This window comes from Chiloscyllium plagiosum, chromosome 35 (assembly GCF_004010195.1).
Source record: "Chiloscyllium plagiosum isolate BGI_BamShark_2017 chromosome 35, ASM401019v2, whole genome shotgun sequence".
In the NCBI taxonomy this organism is placed as follows: Eukaryota; Metazoa; Chordata; class Chondrichthyes; order Orectolobiformes; family Hemiscylliidae; genus Chiloscyllium; species Chiloscyllium plagiosum.
The window spans coordinates 2,811,979-2,833,109 of NC_057744.1; the positions used below are offsets into that span (position 1 = coordinate 2,811,979).

Genomic DNA, 21,131 nt, shown 5'->3' on the forward strand with positions numbered 1-21,131 from the left:
AAGGGCTTATGCCCGAAACGTCGATTCTCCTGTTCCCTGGATGCTGCCTGACCTGCTGCGCTTTTCCAGCAACACATTTTCAGCTCTTAAAGCAAAGGTAAAGGTAAACTCACCTTTCTTCTAATTTTCTTTTCTCTGGCATCAAATGGATTTTTGTTTCACTGACCTTGAGATGGTTCAGCAATGATCACAACCACTGAACTCCATGCCATGTGCTTCCAACTAGTAGTGCGTTGTGGTTAGGGAAAATCCTCCTGTCTATGCTGAGTCCAGGAGCCTATCTAATTAGCAGTGGTCAACAACAGGCCAGTAGTAAGTTTTAACAAGGAGAGGCACACATCTTACACATCAGGATTTGTTTTAAATTGCATCATAGTAATAGTTATAAGTTATATTGACTAGGGAATCGTAATTATCAGGAGCCAGAGATGACATACCTGTCTCCATCAGGGCCTCATTCTGATATAAAACAAAGAAGTGTGGATTCTGGAAATCTGAAATGGAAACAGAAAGTAGTGGCAAAACTCAGCAAGTCTGACAGTGTCTGTGATTCTGTATGGCAGTGTCATATTAGGTGGAGCTTAATGTAACTTCAAAAGTAACTCTTTGGGAATGATTATCTTTTACAGCACCTTCTGTAGATGTTAGAAAATGTGTCTGTTTATGTCTATCCTGAACTCACTTAAGGTCTCAGGGGAAAAATCTCTCTAAATACTCCCTAGAAAAACATCTCACACTAAAAAGGAAGTTCATTCAAATGAACATCAACACAACTGTATAGAATCCCTACAGTGTGGAAACAGGCCCTTTGGCCCAATAAGTCCACACCGACCCTCTGAAGAGTATCCCACCCAAACCTGATCCCCATTACTCTACCATTATCCCTGACTAATGCACCTACCTGCACATCTTCGGATTGTGGGAGGAAACCAGACCACCCAGAGGAAGCCCACACAGACACAGGGAGAATGTGCAAATTCACACAGACAGTCACCCAAGGCTGGAATTGAACCTGGGTTCCTGGAGCTGTGAGGCTACAGTACTAACCACTGAGCCACCATGTTGCCCAAGTATTTGCTACAATGCGAACTCACTGACTATATGATTAGAATTAGATTATTTACAGTGTGGAAGCAGGCCATTCAGCCCAACAAGTCCACACTGACCTTTCAAAGAGCAACCCACCCAGACCCATTCCCCTACATTTACCCCTTCACCTAACACTATGGGCAATTTAGCATGGCCAATTCACCTAACCTGCACATCTTTGGACTGTGAGAGGAAACCGCAGCACCTGAAGGAAACCCATGCAGACACGGGGAGAATGTGCAAACTCCACACAGACAATTGCCCGAGGCAGGAGTTGAACCCAGGTCGCTGGCGCTGTGAGGCGGCAGTGCTAACCATTGTGCCTCTGTGCCGTGTTTGTGAAGAACTTCTCTCTTGTGTTTCCTGAGTGACATTTCCTGGTCTTAAGTTCACCTTTAGTTGATGTGACACCAGTAATGTGATGTGATGTGACACTGTGTAGAATAAAGCAGCAGTGTGTACTACCTACAAGATGCTCTACAGAGGTTCACCAAGTTTCCTTACACAGCACCTTCCAAACGGATGAGCACTGCCATCTCAAAGGACAACGGCAGTAGATATATGGGAACACCACATGGCAAGATCTCTTCAAAGCCACTCACCATCCAGACTTGGAAACACATCACCTTTCCTTCACTGTTGCTGGATCATAATCCTGGAATTCCCTCCCTAAAAGCATTGTGGGTGTCCCTACACCAAATGAACTGCTGTGATTCAAGAAGGCAGCTCACCACCAACTTCTCATGGACAACTAGGAGTGGGCAATAAATGCTGGCCCAGCCAGCGACACCCACGTCCCATGAACGAATGAAAAGTATATATAGGTTGTTCTCCTATAACACACATTTTGTCAACACGAAATGGCTGTAATGTGATTGGCGAATGGGGGATGCTGTTTCTAAAATGCGAACTTTTAAAACGTGTGTTGGGTATAATGCGACTACATCACTGACACTTTAAGTGCTATTTTTATTGCACGATTCTTATATAGCGTGGGATCACACAAGAGCGCAACCATCACATTAGAGATGAACTACCTGTGTTATTGGACCAAAAAGCTCTATGTAAGGATGAGTGAGGACTTTGAAAGGACGGAGCTATGGCTGTCACTTCAGTCTCTGAGTATTTGTTAAATGCTTCCAACTGAACGTTATGTGGATCAGCATATTTCTTTCCATTTTGGTGAAAAACATTTAAAAATATCTCAAAATCAATGCATTTGCTATTTTCTTGTTAAGCATTAAGAACCTTTCTCAAAAAATGACAAAGGCAGTTATTGTGTTACAGAGTTTGTCCAATATTGGAATAAACTTAATTATACTCCATTATATTTTGCTCAGTCAAGCCATTCTTTTAGCTTAAACTCCGAAAAAAAAATTGCTAACCAACAAATAAAATCAAATACTTGGACTGCAAGATTTGATTGGATTGTATTACAACAATGATCAGGCAATTGGTCAATCAGAACATTGACACCCAATAGCAAATTCTGCCTCTGTAATTAATTGGCTACATCCTGAACAGAGACCATGGGATGGTTAAAAAGCAACAAGCATTAATCAAGGCCAGAAAAAACTATTTTCCAATATCATAAACATTTTTTGTGACTGATTTCCGAAATGAGAATTTCTGTCCTCGCACTCAGAACCTGTTTACTGCATGTTTTAGATTAATCCAATATCAATTTCATCAATAATTTCTCTTCTCACTCAACAATACTAATACACATCCTCATCTGAAAAACTCCACAAAAATCTTTCATTATAATGCCCAAGATTATCTGCACTGACACTGACATTTTGTGAAATTCTGAACCTTTAGATTTTTTCTTAGTTATCATTCCAGGTTTTTCAAGTCCCAATAAAAGCATTAAATTTTGTTATCGGAGGAGCATTTTTTTTTTAGAAAACACAAAATCCTAAGTGAAAGGTTGAGGCTGATTATGCAGCTCAAGCCTGGGATAATAGGATAAAAGCATGAGGCTATTCAGTCCCTTATGGCTGTTCTGCAATTCAGTTAGATCATGACTAACTGATTCTATAATATTTCATGACTGACTTGTTTCTTAATTCCATCCACACACCTTGATTCTATAACATTTCAAGTCAATATCCAGCAAACATCAAAATCAACCAATCTTAGTTTTTAAAGATTCAGTGGGCCCTCCAGCCTCAATAGTATCTTGGGCAAGAGTTCCAGATATCTGCCTGCATTTCACCCTCACCCCAGCAAAGAAATTCCTGAAATGATTAATCTGATGATGACTGGGTAACTTTTGTAAATTGTCAGTGAAAAGAAAACACCTGATTTACTAATTCTCCTTTCAGGAAGGAAATCTGCTGTCCTTACCCTGGTTTGGCTAGCAAACCACATAGTATCTAACACTAAAAAACACAGCCCTGTCAACCTGCAAAGTCGTCCTCACTAGCATTTGGGGGCTAGTGGCAAAGTTGGGAGAGCTGTCTCATACATCAGTCAAGCAACGGCCTGACATTGTCATACTCACGGAATCATACCTTACAGACGATGCCCCAGACACCACCATCACCATCCCTGGATATGTCCTGTCCCACCGGTAGGACAGACCCAGCAGAGGAAGCAGCACAGTGGGATATAGTTGGGAGGGGGTTACCCTGGGAAGCCTCCACATTGACTCTGGACCCATGAATTCTCATCAGGTCAAACATAGGGAAGGAAATTTCCTCCCCATTACCATGTACTTCCCCCTTCCCCCTCAGCTGTTAAATCTCGGAGGAAGCTCTGAGGGTGAGAATGGACACTGGGTTGGATGTCAATGTCTATCACCAAGAATAGCTTGGCAGCAGCATTACTGATCAAGCTGGCCGGCTCCTAAAGGACATAACTTAGCTACTACGTGCAGCAGATGGTGAGGGCAAAACATACCTGACCTCAACCTTACCAATCTGCCAGCTGCAGATGTGAATGTCAATGACAGTATTGGGAAGAGTAACCACTGCACAGGCGAGACAAAGTCCCGCCTTCACATTGAGAATACCCTCCATTGTGTTGTGTGGCACTATCACCATGCTAACTGGGACGGACTTCGAACAGATCTAGCAACTCAAGACTGGGCATCCATGGGCCACCGACAGCAACAGAATTTACTCCAGCACAAGCTGTAACCTCATGGCCCGTCATATCCCCCACTTAACCATTACCATCAAGCCAGGGGATCAACACGGGTTCAATGGAGAGTGCAGGAGGGCATGCCAGGAGCAGCACCTGGTGAGGTGTCAACCTGGTGAAGCGACCAAACAGCACTACTTGCCAAACAGTATTAGCAGCAAGTGACAGACAGAGCTAAGCAATCCTGCAACCAATTGATCAGACCTAAGCTCTGCAGTTCTGCTACACCCAGTTGTGAATGGTGGTGGACAATTAAACAACTCACCGAGAAGGAAGCTCCACAAATATCCCCATCCACAATGGTGGAACAGCCTGGTACATCGGTGCAAAAGATAAGACTGAAACTTTCACAGCAATCCTCAGACAGAAGTGCTGAGTAAATGATCCATCCTGGCCTCTTCCAGTGATCCCCAGCATTAAAGGCACCAGTCTTCAACCAATTTAATTCACTCTACGTGTTATCAAGAAACAGTTGGAGACGCTGGATACTGCAAAGGCTATGGAGCCTGACAACATTCCAGCAATAGTACTGAAGACTTGTGCTCCAGAGAATGCCATTCTCCTAGTCCACCCAACAATGTGGAAAATTGTTCAGGTATGTCCTGGACACAAAACGCAGTACAAATTCAACCCTACTAGTTACCGCCCCATTAGTCTTCCCTCAATCATGAGTAAAGTGATGGAAGGCATCATCAGTAGTGCTATCAAGCAGCACCTACTCAGCAATAACTTGCACAGTGACGCCCAGTTTGGGTTCTGCCAGGGCCACTCAGCTCCTGACCTCATTACAGCCTTGGACAAAAGGGCTGATTTCCAGAGGTGAAGTGAGAGTGACAGCCCTTGACATCAAGGCTGCATTTGACCGAGTGTGGTATCAAGGAGCCCAAGCAAAACTGAAATCAGTGATCATCAGGGGCAAATCCTCGGCTGGTTTGAGTCATACCTGGCACATAGGAAGATGGTCGTGGTTGTTGAAGGTCAGTCATCTCAGTTGACTGTGAGGATGTAAGGAAAGTGACGCTGGGAAATTGAGTTGAAAAGACAAAAAAGGAATGTTCAGAGACACAGTGAGTCGAATGTATTCAATAAAATAAACAGAACAATTCACGGTGTATACAGGAGAGAGAAAAATGGGGGATGTGGGGAACCAGAAGGAGAGGAGTGAGAGGGTAAATAACGATGAATGGAGGTTTAGAAGGAGGGAGTGGATTGGGTGAGAATTTTGAAACTTCAAAACAGCTGACCTTTTCACTGCTGAACACAAACCAAAGAAAAGTGTAAGATTTAATTTCCTTTCAGCACTAAGCTTACTTGCAATTTCAGTCAATAAATAAATGGATAAGTTTGGGTTTAAAAGCGGGCGTTGGCTTGTATTGGTGGCTTAGAAAACCTGCCTGAGATCACAAAGACATATTGATCCCAACTGGCATTTAGCTTCAGCTTTGTAGAAACCTCATCATTCCCAAAGCTCTCTTGGTCTCTTGGTGGGTTTAATTTTTGGGTGGTTCAGTGTTATCTCATTGAGTCAAACTCTATGATTGTGTTTTCAATTTCCTCCCTTTTGCTTGCAAATTAATCCTGGTAATAAGTGAGGGAGCTCAGTAGTGCTAGTTTGTTCATCAGGTTTTAAGGGGATTGGAATTGCCTCAGTGATAGCTGATTGGCTTAGCCTCATCAAATGAATGGGTAAACATGGAAAAGTTAAAATATCTTCATAGCTGCAACATGCTCTTTGCCGGCCTGTTATCCTCCCGCTTTCCCTACACCTCTCAGAAACCACTTGGGCTCAGTTTGATAAAACTTAAACACCCAATCCCACAGACCCAAGGCTCCTAAGGCAGCACCTTCCAACCCCATGACCACTTCCATCTCGAAGGACAAGGGCAGATACAGATACATGGAAACACCATTTCCTGCAAATACCCCTCCAAACAACTCATCATCCTGTCTTGGAAATAGATCATCATTCCTTCAGTGTTGCTAGGTCAAAATCTTAGAATTCCCTCCCTAATAGCATTGCCAACCTACAGCACATGGACTGCAGCAGTTCAAAAATGCAGCTCACCACCATTTTCTTGAGGGCAACCAGGGATGGACGGTAAGTGCTGACTATCCATGTCCCATGAATGAATAATAATGAGCTCAACACAAGAACTCCAACCAATTCACATCAGAAAGTTAAGTCTTCAGGTGTCCAAGTGGATTTACGGTTAAGATAATGTGAAATCTATTGAAGTGGTCAGCAAGTTAACAGGAGAATGAAATGCTGGTTTGATGATTGATTTGAGTTTGTGAGAATGTTTAACACTTTGTCAATTCCTACCCTTCCCCTGCTGCTGAAGCCAATCACTAATCCTCGCTGCAGCTGACAATGTTGGTGACCTCTCCAATGTTCTGCTACCTCAATGAGACACTCGAGAATAATTCAGGAGAAAGTTCTTCAGTTTATCCTATCTCATATTGACCTTGGAGCTGTCCTGCTCTGTCAACCTTGACCTGCATTTCTTAATTTAAAAGCTCGCATGACGTTGTTAATGGTATAATCTTCTATTTCTGGTTTATCTCTTTTAAATGTGCAGTGAAACATGCTGTGTGCCCAAGTCTATTAAGTGTTAATTAATAGCATTGGCCTTCACTGCAGTTAATTAGCATGTTCTTGCACAGTGCATTCATCACCAACACCTTGAGAATAAATAACAGATTTAAATTTTAAATGTACAGCAATCTTAGATTCGTGACTTTTCTCAGGATAAACATCATGCTTTAAAACTATTCCCTTTTAAAAACAAACTTCTACACATGTGAGGTGTTGCACTGTCCAGAGATGGAGGTATTTACTGACTGCTGAGATTGGACTAACTGATGTATCACTGGGGGTTGAGTGGACATTGCTGAAGTTGGATGTGAAAGGTATCGTATGGTCCTCGTTCTCTCACAGCACAGGCTGCCAGTTAATTCTGTTTACCAATTGCAAATGAGGTTCCTATTCTAACTAAAGGAGGGATTTCCATATCTACAGCACCTATCAGAATGCTTGAAAAGCCATGAAGCAGTTAATGAGGTGCTGTCATTGCTGCAGTGCACAGTGCACAGCAGGTCTGGTCAAACGTGAGAATAACCAGATAATATGGATTAATTTTTACCAACAATTGGGTAATTATCATATCCGGGAAGTTTCATGGAGGGTTTCATGAGATTGCTCTGCTGCTCACCTCATTACATAGGAACAATGCCTTCACAGTGCTGCGTTTGACAACATTGTGCCCACCAACAGCAGAAGTATTTGTCACAACTGAGCCATTCTAAGATTGTCACTGTTGGCATCCTGCCATATCTAAAGTCCCAGGTCAAACGCTGACACTAGGAACTGCCCTCCACAGTGTATTGCTGCACCGTTTCTAAGGGCGTGCCTGGCAAAGGATAGTTGGTGGCCACTTCTTCCAGTAGGGACTTGGTGCTCCTGGTGGAGTGGGTGGGGAGGGGAGCAGCTGCAGAGGAGGGTTGTCTCTTCCTTCAGGACCACCAGAGGAGACCACGACACCAGAACCTGCCAAGCTGGTCAGGGGCTGCCACCTGGTCAGTGTCACATTCTGGAGGAACACGCAGCAACGCAGGACGAAGATCAACGACCTCCTCCCCTCCCCCATGGTAACTGCCACCATCTTCTCTCTGTTACCTCTCACTCCCTCTATATCTGCCTCTGCCACTGCCACCACCTCTCACCAAGTCTCATGGTTTACCACTCGGCAGCTCACCTTTATGAGGGCCAGGCAATTAATGCTGGGTCAGCCAGCGACACCCATAATCTGTGAGTGAAAGTATAAAAGACTCTCAGTACAGAATGTAACATCTTTCCTCGGTCACTCTTACTCCCTCACAACGCTAACCCCATGTGCCCTCTGTGCTCTAAGATACTGAAGGTACTGTTTCATCTGACAATCATCCTCATATTCTTACCCAGAGCAATGTTGCTGCCCTCATGAATCCTCACCATCTATCTTGTAGCCTCAGAGTGACCTTTAGTTATCCAGAGCTCAAAGCCCCAGGATCAAGTGTTGCCCTCTATCTGTATTTTTGGGTACTGCAGCATTCGCCCGTAATTGAACAATCAACACTTTGTAATGAGGAGCCCAGGTTGATGCTGAGGGTGGTGTTGCATGGCACATGCACTAGATATCATGACCTATTCTTCTGACCACTCCCTTTAAGTAGGGTATGTAGCCGCTGCCCCCCTCTCATCTGCACAAGGCTCCATGAAGGACAAGTCACTGGGTACCTTCTGCACCTCTGCATCATCATGAGGGAACTCTGCCTTAGGAGGTAGCTCCACATCCACTGGAGGTGGGTGTCCGGGCAGCACACCCCTCATCAATTCCTGTGGAAACTCTCAAGTGTTTCTAAGGTTCTAATGATCCTGTGTGGGCAATAGCAGAAAGAAACAATCTCCTCAGTCACGTAACCAGTCAGCAGTCACAGCACACATAAATAACATCCGAGTGACACTCTGTGCTTCACAGCAAATGCTGGGATTCACTGGGAATATTGAATGATGTGCACAAAATTGCTGTGGCCAGGATTTTTAGACAACACAGGCAGTTAACCCAGAAGGCCTTCACAGAAACATAGAAAATAGCAATAGGAGTAGGCCATTCGGCCTGCTACACCATCCAATACAATCACGGCTGATCATCCAACTCAGTTCCCTGTTCCTGCTTTCTCCCCAGACCCTTTGATCCTTTTAGCCCCAAGAATTATATCTACCTCTTTCTTGAAAGCCTTCTATGTTTTGGCCTCAACAGTTCCCTGTGGCAGAGAATTCCACAGGCTCTCCACTCTGTGTGAAGGACATCCTTCCCATATTTACATTGCTTCACCCTATTAGAATATTTGAGGTTTCTATGAGATCCCTACTCATTCTTCCAAACTTTAATAAATATAGTCTTAACCAATCCGCATGTCAATCTAGCCATCCCAGGGATCAGTCTGGTAAATGCTCTTTGCACTCCCTCCACAGCCAGAACATCCTTCTTCAGACATGGAGACCAAGATTGCACGCAATAGTCCGGGTGCGGTCTCATCAAGGCCCTGTATAATTGCAGTAAGCCATCCCTGCTCCTGTACTCCAGTCCTCTCACTATGAGCATTAACATACCATTTGTCTTCTTTTCCATCTGTGGCTCCTGCAATGCTAACTCTCAGCGCCTTTGATCTGAGGACACATATCGCAATATGTGATCACAGACAACGTTCTACCTGCACTCTGTGTCTGTTTTCTAATGCTACTGCCCTTTGAAGCACCTCCACTTCCTCACAAGTGGCCCTTGGCACAATCCCAGCATGCTGTCTCCAATCCCCACAACCAACTTCCCAACATCCCCACTACCCTGTGGTCACCCCTGTTGACTTTCAGGGAACAAACAGCCAGGATTGAGCATGGCTCAGTTGCTGACTGAATTGGAAGGACGTCCCTGACAGATGAGTGACCAGGCTGCTGACTGATATCTGTGCGGCTCCCTCACTTCAGTCCTAATCCCTGAGACTCTCTGATTCGCTACGCAAAACTGACCACTGGCCACACCCAGATTATATTGACCCCTGACCCAGGTGTGTCTAAGTTCCTGCAATGATATTGGACGATACTCTTGACTGACTGTGTGGCACCCCCTGGTTTGAATAATGATTAATCCCATTAGACTTTCGGATATGGTCATTGGGCTGAAGTGGCTGCAGTGTGTTTACTGCATGAGCTGGTGACAAGTGCAGTAGGTGGGACACTGATGGAGCATGGTCCCATACAGCAACACTGCCTTGACCAATCACTGACTTGACCAATCACTGACTTGACCAATCACTGGCTTGACCATGACCAGCTGCCTGCCTCTGAGTGTGCGATGAAAGATGAGGAAAGACAAATGTCACAGTGAGGCTGTAAGTTCTGAATGATGCAGCAACTTGCAGCAGGGCAAGGCAGAGATGGGTCAAAGTGAGTAGATGTTAAGAGAGGAGTCCTGAGATTGAGCCTGTTCCAATTTGGGAGATGGGTGCAAGGTAGCAGCATTGGAATGGAAAGTGTTTGGTGAGCAGTATTGAAGTGCTGTCCCACATCCCATCTCAGCCGGAGATGTTCTCTGTGAAAGTGCTGAGGCTGCCCAATGCTAAGGATGCAGGAGGTCTCTCCCCATGGAGCGTGCCCTGGATTTTGGGGAACACTGACCAAGACAGAGGCCTGGCAGAGCTTTGACTTTCAGGTCAGGAATTACCACTGTTCAGTTTCTCTCCATACCTGGGAAAATAGCGAGCTGCGTGTAAATGAGATGAGATTTGCTAACAATAAGATGTTAATGATTACTAATAGCGAGTGAGATTCCACAGTCACCCTTAAAAAGGGTTGAAAATCAGACTATGTGTTTTTCTCCAAGTTGAGAATCTCATTTCTCCAAAGCTGTCATATTTTCTCAAATGATCTGTCAGCATGGTTCAGGAGCTGCGGAAGTTCGCTCTAGTTTCAATACAACATTGTTGAAGGGATAACTATCAGGTGGGACACCATGGGGAAGGTACTACACTGGGAGCACTGGTCAAGTCTCTTCACACCAGTGTCGAGATCTTGAACTTAGCAGCTTTCAGGAGCAGGTTAATCAGGGCTGAGACAACTATTCACTGAGCTATATTTGACACTGTATTCCAATTTACTATGTTAAGTTTTGCATCTGATTATATTATACCTTCATTTTTCTACTAGATTAGAGTCCTTACAATGTGGAAACAGGCCCTTCGGCCCAACAAGTCCACACTGACCCTCCAAAGAGTAACCCACTCAGACCCATTTCCCTCTGACTGATTTAGCACGGCCAGTTCACCTGACCTGCACATCTTTGGACTGTGGGAGGAAATCGGAGCACCCGGAGGAAACCCACGCAGACACGGGGAGAATGTGCACACTCCGCACAGACAGTTGCCTGAGGCTGGAATCGTACCTGTAGCCCTGTCGATGTGAGGCAGCAGTGCTAACTACTGTGCCACCATGCCGCCCTGCTGTAAGTCATATTGTAAAACCTAAATAAGGCTTTGGAAAAGAGAGAAATTAATCAAGGTTCATTTTGCCAACATGCCTGAGGGATGATGTTATAACTGATAATTATGCATTACTGGAAACATTAGATTGTGAAACTGACAAGTGAGGACCGAACATGTTCATTAACCTTGATTGACTATCATTCCTTTCTGTAAACTAAACCTTCTGGCACTTTGGAACAATTGATCAAGGAAGAACTCCCAAACCAAGAGCAGGCCAGACCTGCCTGTACCTGATTATTGTCTGTGAGAAAGTTATTTATTGTTGGGGTTTTACTCATTCATGGGATCTTGACATTTCTGGCTGGGCCAGCATTTAAGACACATCCATAATTGCTCCTGAGAAGGCAGTGGTGCATTACCTTCTTGAACTTCTGCAGTCCATGTGCTATGGGTTCACCCTCAATGCCATTAGGGAGGGAATTCCAGGATTTGGACCCAGCAACACTGAAGGAATGGTGATATATTTCCATGTTAGGATTGGTATGGAGCAGACCAAACCTCCTTCAACTACCCCCAGAAAATAACTTAGACCCTAACTTTTATTTTATTTGGAAGCAAGTATAAGGTGCAGCATTCCAGACGTAATTTAGTTGGTCATCCTACTTGGCTTTAAGCAAAACTTACATTATTGTTACATTATAGTTAAAATACAAACAAAAGAAAGAAGAATTGGTATAACTTTCTCTAGTGGAAATTTAATAGAATAATAGATTATTGAACTACTAAACAGTGACTGTTTCAATATAGTAACATCCTGCAAACACACCATTGGCAAAGACAAAGTCAGTAAAATAGATTGTCTCACATGCAACGTTTCTCCAATCCGAGAAAAGTAGACCCTGAGAAACTCTGGTAGCTTCCACAACCAACTTCAAAACTCCAGCAACAACTGACAGCTAAACTAAAACCCTAGCTCTGCAGGAACCTGACTCCACCCATTCAGGCTGCTTCAATTGTTTCAACTTTAAGAATAAAACTCAAGGCCACACAAGTGGTTTACTTTATCAGCTTGAAAGAGACAGCTCGGTACCTATGGCTCAAAACCTCTCTTCAAACCAAAGGGCAAAATGCACCTCATGAAGGTATTATCATAGGATGGTGAGTGGCTTGGAAGGAACTTGCAGGGAGTGGTGTTCCCATGTAGCTGCTGCCCTTGTCATTCTAAATGGAAGTGGTTGTGGGTTTGGAAGGTGCTGTCAGAGGAGTTTGAGGAGATGTTCATATGGAGAGGAGGTTGGACAATGATTTGGCTTTGTCTAGTGCTAGAGAGGCTATACATAAGACATTTATTGACTAGTTGAAGATGCTAGGTGCCTAACATTCCTCACAGCCTGGGCAAACTAAATATATGGAGTTGAGCTCATAATTGAATCAGCCACGATCTAATTAAATGGTACATCAAGCTCAAGGGGCTAAATGGCCTACTCCCTACTCTGAATTTTATGATCAACTCTATCAAAGTCGTGCAGTCTTGGGGTAATTAGCTCTTTTACTGATCAGATCAAAACAAATTGCTAAAGAAGCTGAAAAATTCACCAGGAATTTCCCATATGAATTTTACACCATGTTTTTTTGAAAGTAAAGTATTTTCTAGTTAACTATTCTTTGTTAAGTATTTGTTAACAAGGGGAATTCTGATTTTAGTGCACTGTTCGGTGTTCTTTTCAAAATATAGAACAAAAGAGAAAATTAGCCGCGAGCTCTGATATGTTACAAAGCTGCATCATTTCCAAAGACAAAAATTGTCTCTACCTCTGTTATTGAGTTTTTAAACAATTCGAAGTATTAATTTCCTTTAGAAAGCTCCATTTTTAGAATTAAGTTAACAGCTGATTTATTCTAACATACTTACTGTTGTTATGTGGACTTCTTTGGCAATGTTTATCTATCTGATGTATCTATCTCTGTTCACTCACTTGGTCTTTCCAAGTCCCTTTGTAACTTCCTCCTTCAATCCACCTCTACTTAGCATCAACAAACATGAATAGACAATTCTCTTTGCATTTACCCAGGTTGTGAATACGTGGTGAAAAGCTGAGGAACTTGATAACATCACTTAGCACCTCTCACCATTCAGAGAACAGATTTTACATCCCTCTTTGTCTCGCACCTATCAACAAATTATCATACTGTATCACCTCATCTTCAATTCCATGGTCCCTCATTTCCTCACGATCTCTTCGGCAGAGGTTTATCAAAAGCCTTCCAACTAACATCCATCAACACTCTCCTACCCATCACATGAATGACTTGTGTGAAAATATTGAGCCAGATCGATCAGACATGACCTGCCCATCTGAAATTCATAGTGACTCTCCCTTTGATCAGATAGTACTTGTCTAAATGCTCAGTCAGCTTATCCCTGAGGATAGACTCCAGTAATGTGTCACAATTGATGTTAAACTGATCGGTATGTAGCTACCTGGTTTACCCCTTCCTTTTTAAATGTTGTGGAATGATATTTACAATTCCAGAGTATTTCAGTTGTTTCTAATGCATCTGCAATTTCCCACTCTATTTCTTTTAATACTCTCAGATGGAGACTATCAGGTCCTGGAGATTTATTTCTCTTCAATCCCTTTATTTTCCGCACCATTATTTTTCAAAAAATCTTGTTTTTAGTTTACACAGCATTTCCTTGTGATTTATTTTTCAGTTCCCTTTAACATCTGGTACTACACTCTGTTCCTTCATTGTGAGAATAAAGATATAAATATTGCAAAGCCTTGAGCCTGGTTAGCTTTTCAGATCACCGCCAGCTTCACTTTCCTGCCCTCAAACCCTTGCTTCTCACAGTGTTCAAGAAATCAATTGATCTTAATTTTGAACATACTCAAGAGTTTTGTATCCACAGTCTCTGGAGCAGAGAATTGGAAAGATCAAAATGTCGCGTGTTCATTCAACAAGCTTGCCATTCCATTATACATCCTCATTGGGCGTATTTTCTTTTCTGCTCCTTTTAATACATTTATTAAATAATTGCTGCCAACTTTTCCATCTCTCACAAGTCACTTTGTATTCCCAAGTGGCACCATGTTGGTCCTGTTGCTTTTTCTTCGTAGCTCGGTCAGTCTGCTAGATTTCTACTTTTCTTCCAGATAAGCCTTTTCTTGTACTATTTCTGACCTCAGCTGGCCACAGCTGCTTAACTATACACAAGAAATTATTTACAAAGACAAGTCTGATGTGTGACCATCGCCACAGGCCAAGAGCTCTGCATCACATTTGGACATCCTCCAACATATTCACCTCACTATAGGCAGCAAGTCCTTTAGCCATCTTTGTCCCAAGCTGTGGAATTCCTTCCCTAAACTTTTCTGGGCTCTTTTCACTAACTTTTTTGTCTCTAAGATTTTGATTACCTGTTCTGTGTTCCCTCTTGATTCAGTGCCAACGTTTGCCCAATGACCTTCCTAGGAATATGTTGCCTAAGTTAAAGTGTACTGTGTAAATGCAACTTGCTGTTGGTGCTTTTTTACAATGGTGAGGATGGGGAGTGGTGGCAAGGAGTTGAAGAGCTGTAAGATTGGAGGTGGTGGACTAACACATGGGTCTGGAGGAGGAGACAGGAGTAGAACACAGTGAAGTGGAACAGAAACATTCCAGAGAATGGAGTGATCCAATAGAATTGGATCCCATTTTAAGACTCTCGTCAATGAACTCATGTTCTGCATAAAGGGAAGATGGCTGCTACAACAATGCAATTCTCTTACTAAATTACATGTTAAAAACATCTTATCCTCATCACTTTACTTTTAAATGTAGTTCCACAGGCAGAGACAGAAGGACCGGTCGAATACATTTGAAAAGATTGCTTGTTCTGTCAGGAGAGAACAGATCTGAGAGCATCAGGTTAACATGACATTAATGCCCAACTAACCTGCTTTAATTGTCCCTCAGAAAAAGTGGCATTGTAGGCCCAACAGGGATTCATCATCTTTATAATTATGTTTATTACTGTGTGGATGCCTTGTTCTGGTTTCAGGAGGATGTCAAAATTGATGCCTTTAGGCAGAAAAGCATTGTCTTTTCACATTGTGTTGTATAGTACGATAGCCAACATACACCATCTTAACTCGGCGCTCCAAAGAAATTCTAACACATTCAGAAACCACAGTCCTTTCTAATTTTAGCTCACTGCAATTTTGAAACACAGGGAGGGGGTGAAGGAAGGAATTGTAGACATTTTCAGGTCGGAAGAATAAAGAATCATTTTTAAATTCCACATCAAAACATCATTCCATAAATTGGGAAAAGGGAAAGGAAGCAGAGGCATTGATTTGAGGTGTATTTAATGCAATGAGAATGTCAGATGACCACTAAAAATTAATTTTAAAATCGCACCACTGTCTCTGTAGAAGGTGTCAGGTCGGGGTGAGGTGATAAATTTGAATTAACGCAGGTTTGGAGCAATGTTACAGAAGCAGGGCAGATGCTGCCACCTAGAGAACTTTTAATAAACAACACTTTAAAGAATCAATCAGAGCCCCCAGTGAGGATTGCAGATCATTGTTTTCAGGGGTTGTTACTCTCACCAATTCAAGTGGACAACTCTCCCACCTCAGCCTTCCTTCCAGAGACTCTGACATCACCACACTTGGCCAATATCAGCGATTCTGAATGCAGGCAGTGTTTTAGGTCAGGAAACTGCTTTTAGAATGTGGCATAGCACTGACGCAGACTGAGGGCTAGGGGAAAGAGACTAGAGATGGAAATGTGTTGCTGGAAAAACGCAGCAGGTCAGGCAGCATCTAGGGAACAGGAGAATCGACGTTTCGGGCATTAGACTAGAGCAAGGGTAACTTCCAAGTTACAATTGCATTCACAGCCATCTTCATCAATGACCTTCCCGCCATCATAAGGTCAGAAATGGAGATGTTCGACGGCGATTGCTCAATGTTCAGCACCATTCCCAACTCTTCAGATACTGAAGCAGTCTGAGTTTGCATGATCTGGACCACATTCAGACTTGGGCAAACAACTGCCAAGTAAACTTCACACTACACAAGTGTCAAGCAATGACCATCTCCAACAAGAGAGAAAACCTCACCACCTCCCCTTCCATCACTGAATTCCCCACTATCAATACCCTGAGAGTTAGAAATTGAACAGGACTTGCGACAGGAACACAGAGGTTACGAGAGTAGAACAGAGGCTAGGAATACTGCAGTAAGTAACTCACCTCCTGACTCCCCAAGACATCTCCATCATCTACAGGACCCAAGTCAGGAGTGTGATGGAATATTCCAGACTTGCCTGGATGGGATGCAGCTCCAACAACACTCAAGAAGCTTGACACCATCCAGAACAAAGCAGCCCATTTTATTGGCACCACATCCACAAACATTTATTCCCTCCATTTATTGCTCAGTAGCAGCAGTGTGTAACATCCACAAGATGCATTTCCAAACCCACAACGACAAGGACAGGGGTGGCAGATGCATGGGAGGACAACCATAATGACTGCAACAGTTCATGAGGGTGACTCACCTCCACCCTCTCAGAGATAGGCAATCACCACAGACATTGTCAGGAACAGTCACGTCCCAAGAATAATTTTATGTAAAATCTAGAGCAACAACAAACTAACAGTTATAACGATCACTGACATGAAAGGTCTAACAAAATGGGGTGCATACCTAAATGCTGAGTGATGCCAGCTTTATTTTTAATTGTTGTTTGTCTAATTTAGTTTTATATTGAGAAACCTACTGGATGCAGCTTAAAGAGTGACACAATATCACCCCCTCATGGTGATGAAGCACATTGCATGCTGGAGAGGCAGAACATCATGTTTCCTGTGGTTCTAGACATGAAACCTTCCTGTTTCTGAAGTTGGATTAGCAATTGAGTTTTCAACACTCTATCATCACGCCCCCACCCCCACCACACCTATCTTGTTGCTCAACTACTTAAAGTAGCTGCTGCTTAGTCTTGGGTTTCACAAATCTTGACACTTCTCATCTTAACCATTCAGTATGGAGGTATACAGGTGACTCAGGGCACACACAAGGCACCTGCTGCTCCCAGACCAGGCAAAGGTTATGGATGGAGGCTGCTCTCAGGGTGGTAGTCACCTGTTTGCCTGTCTCTCTTCAGCATCCAGTCAAAGCCTGGGGCGCAAGAGAGACAACACAAAGCTTTGCATCATTCTGGGAACTCCAATTATTATTTCTTTTCTGTTCATTCATGGGACATGGGCATGACTGGTTGGATCAGCATTTATATCCCATCTCCGGTTGCATTTGAGAAGATCTTGGTGATCTGCCTTCTTGAATCACTGCTGTGCATTTAGTGATATATTTCCAAGTCAGAATGGTGAGTGACTTGGAGGAGAACTTGCAGGAGATGGTGTTCCCATGTATCTGCTACCATTTTCCTTCTAAATGGTGGCTCTTGTGCATTTGGAAAGTATTATCCAAGGACCTTCAGTGAATATATGCAGTGCATCCTGCAGATAGTACACACTGCTGCTACTGAGTGCTAGTGGTAGAGAGAGTGAATGTTTGTGGGTTGCTTAATTCTGGATGATGAGTATTGTTGGAGCTGTGCTCATCCAGGCAAATGGGGAGTATTTCATCGCACTCCTGTCTTGTGCCTTGGAGATGATGGACAGGATTTTAGGAGTCAGGAGGTGAGTTAATCGCCACAGTATTTCTAGCCTCTGACCTGCTCTTGTAGCACCTGTGTTTATATGGTATGTCCAGTTTAGTTTCTGGCCAATGGCAACCCCTCCCCCTCCCCCCCCACCCAAGATGTTGATAGTGACAGATTGAGTGATAGTAATTCCATTGAAGGTCAAGGGTATATGGTTAGATTCTCTCTTAGAGAAGATGGTCATTGCCTGGAAATTCAGTGCCATGAATGTTGCTTGCCATTTACCGGATCAATCCTAGGTGTTAACCAATTTTTTTACATCTGAGTATGGACTGCTTCAGTATCTGAGTTATTGTGAATGGTGCTGCACATTGTGCAATTATTAGTGAACATCCCCTCTTCTGACCTTGTGATGGAGGGAAGGTAATTGATGAAGCAGCTGAAGATGGTTGAGGACACTATCATGAGGAACTCCTGCAGAGATGTCTTGGAGCTGAGATAACTAACTTCCAACAACCACAACCACCTTCCTATGTGTCAGGTTTGACTCCAACCAGCAGAATGTTTTTGTCCTGATACCCATTGATTCCAGTTTTGCCCAGACTCCTTGATGCCCCACTCGGTCGAATGCAGCCTTGATGTCAAGGGCTGTCCCTCCCCCCTCCCCTCTGGAATTCAGCTCTTTTGTCCATGTTTGAACCAAGGCTGTAATGAGGTCAGGAGCTGAGTGACCCTGGTGGAATCTAAACTGGGTGTCACTGGGCAGGTTATTGCTGAGCAGGAGCTGCTTGATAGCACAGTTGATGACACCCTCCATCACTTTACTGATGATCGAGAGTAGACTGATGGGGCAGTAATTGGTTGGGTGGATATATCCTGCTTTTTGACTACAGGGCATACCTGGGCAGTTTTCCACATTGTTGGAATGTTGCAGTATATTTATAAAAGACACTCCCAAGCTTGGATGTGGCATTGTAATACTACAGAGTGAAAAGTAGCCTTTTCCTTGTGTAATCGGATGGAGAATGAAGACTGATGTGAGGAGAAGGAGGAAACCAAAACCAAAAGTTGCAGATATTAGTATGGGACCAAACCAGGAGACTCATTCTATTTTGGATGAAAAGAAAGAGTTGCAAAATGAACTTGAAGGAGTCTCTGACCTCCACACTTTACTCCTTCCATTCACTCCTCAAAACCTAATAAGTTTCTCGATGTTTCTGCTCATGAGGGTGTCGAGTTACGGTTATATTGACACCAGCCAAAGAAAGGATGAAACTCATGCTAGTCCCTATGGATCCCCTATTGTCTTCCCATAATGGAACCAGATGTCACATGGTGACTTTCGCCATATGATGGGTATTGCATGTACATACAGAGTAAACTGCCAACTCCACTTGATCCAGCTCAAATTTGGATTCTTCAATTTTTAAAATTGCAGCAATCTCCAACATTGACATTGCAGAGTCCACTTTAAAGTATGGTTTAAAATTACTTTGCAAATGCGTGCCCTGTGCATCAAGCTAAATGTAAGGTTTTCTGAAATTAATAACCTTCTAATGGTCCATTCTATTTTGGGTGGGTTTAAATTTGTTGTTTAGAATTATAAACATTATCTGCCTACACGTGTAATTTATTCACTGCACAAAATCCAGTCTGCCGTCATATTGTCAAATCGACAATACAGTTCCAAAAGAAGGAATACGTTTTTAAAAATCCATTTCCCAGATGCAAGTGTCATTGGCAAACCTAGATTTATTGCCCATCCCTAGTAACCCTCAACAAGATAGGAATGAGCCACCTTCTTGCACACTGCATTCAAGGGTGCTCCAAGGCAGCAAGTTCCAGGAGTTTGACCCAGCGACTGTAAAAGAATGGTGATGCATTTCCAAGTCAGGATGGTATATGGCTTGGAGGGCAACTTGCAGATGGTGGTGGTCTGTTGCCTTTGTCCGTCACTGTGATACAGGTCATAGGTAAAGCTGCCATTGAAGGAATATTGGCAAGTTACTGTTAATTTGGACCAGACCAAACCCTCTCAAAATATTTTGAGAAAATAGCCTAGACCCGAACCTTTTCTTATTTTAGATGTAAGTATAAAGGCATTGCATTCCACATGTAGCTCAATTGGTCAAACTAGTTGACTTTATGCAAAACACACCTTTATTTTTACAGTACAGTTAAAATACAGACAAACTAAAACAAAAGAATTGGCTTCGCTGTAATTCTATCAAAATGTTCAAAATAATATATGAACAATTACTAATAAACTGTTACAATATAGTAACATCCCATAAACACACCCTTGGCAAATGCAAATTCAGTAAAATTGATTATCTCGCATGTGATTCTTGCAGCAGGAAAAGAACCCCAGCTTTTACTGTAACAGAAAGAGGAATAAAAGCTTCAATATCGAGCTTGAAGACTCCAGAAAGCCAAAACTAAAAAAATCTAGATCTGTGGGAGCTTTATCGATGATTATTCAATTTTCTGGAAAAGTGCCCAATGGGTCTTTCTATCTTCTCAATGTCTTCCTGTAAGATTACAGCACTGAACCCCACTTCACTTGCATTGATAGCCACCTTGAATGGCTTTGCATAAGTAGATGTAACTAATACTGGGGCAGTGGTTAACACCGCTTTCAGGCTGTCAAATATCTTCTGACTGTCCTCTGTCCACTGAAATATTGTGCACTTCTTCAATGTCAGTCAGTGGAGCAACCACATTACTAACATTCGGTACAAACTTTCAATAAAACCACTCAGTCCCAGCAATTGTACTATTGCTGTCTTCAATGGTATGGGAAACTCCCCAATAGCCTCTGTTTTCACATCTCGTGGGGTAATCTGTCCATTCCAATGATGGTTCAGAAATGTGGGCTTTTGCAAACTCACTCTTAGCCAGGTTTAGTACCAGGCCTGCCTCCCGAAGTGGATTGAAGGATTCCAATAAATTAGATTACTCACAGTGTGGAAACAGGCTCTTCGGCCCAACAAGTCCACACCGACCCGCCGAAGAGCAACCCACCCAGACCCATTCCCCTACATTTACCCCTTCCCCTAACACTACAGGCAGATAGATGGGTGACAGTGAGGGGGACTGGGAGGAAGCAGCCAGTGCAGGGACCCCCTGCGGCCGTTCCCCTCAAGAACAAGTATACCGTTTTGGATACTTGTGGGGGGGACGACTTACCAGGGGTAAGCAATGGGGTTCAGGCCTCTGGC

The 21,131-nt window shown here is 43.2% G+C and overlaps 1 long non-coding RNA gene across 1 annotated transcript in view; it reads right to left on the minus strand.

The window, feature by feature from the left end:
* LOC122540577 overlaps window positions 1-15,387 on the minus strand; it is a 21,024-nt gene extending 5,637 nt beyond the window's left edge. Inside the window, exons 1-2 of the long non-coding RNA XR_006309356.1 lie at window positions 15,194-15,387; window positions 438-494 (exon numbers count right to left, since the gene is read on the minus strand). This is a non-coding gene — a long non-coding RNA (uncharacterized LOC122540577). The remainder of the gene's footprint in view (window positions 1-437; window positions 495-15,193) is intronic.
* Window positions 15,388-21,131: the final 5,744 nt, after the last annotated feature.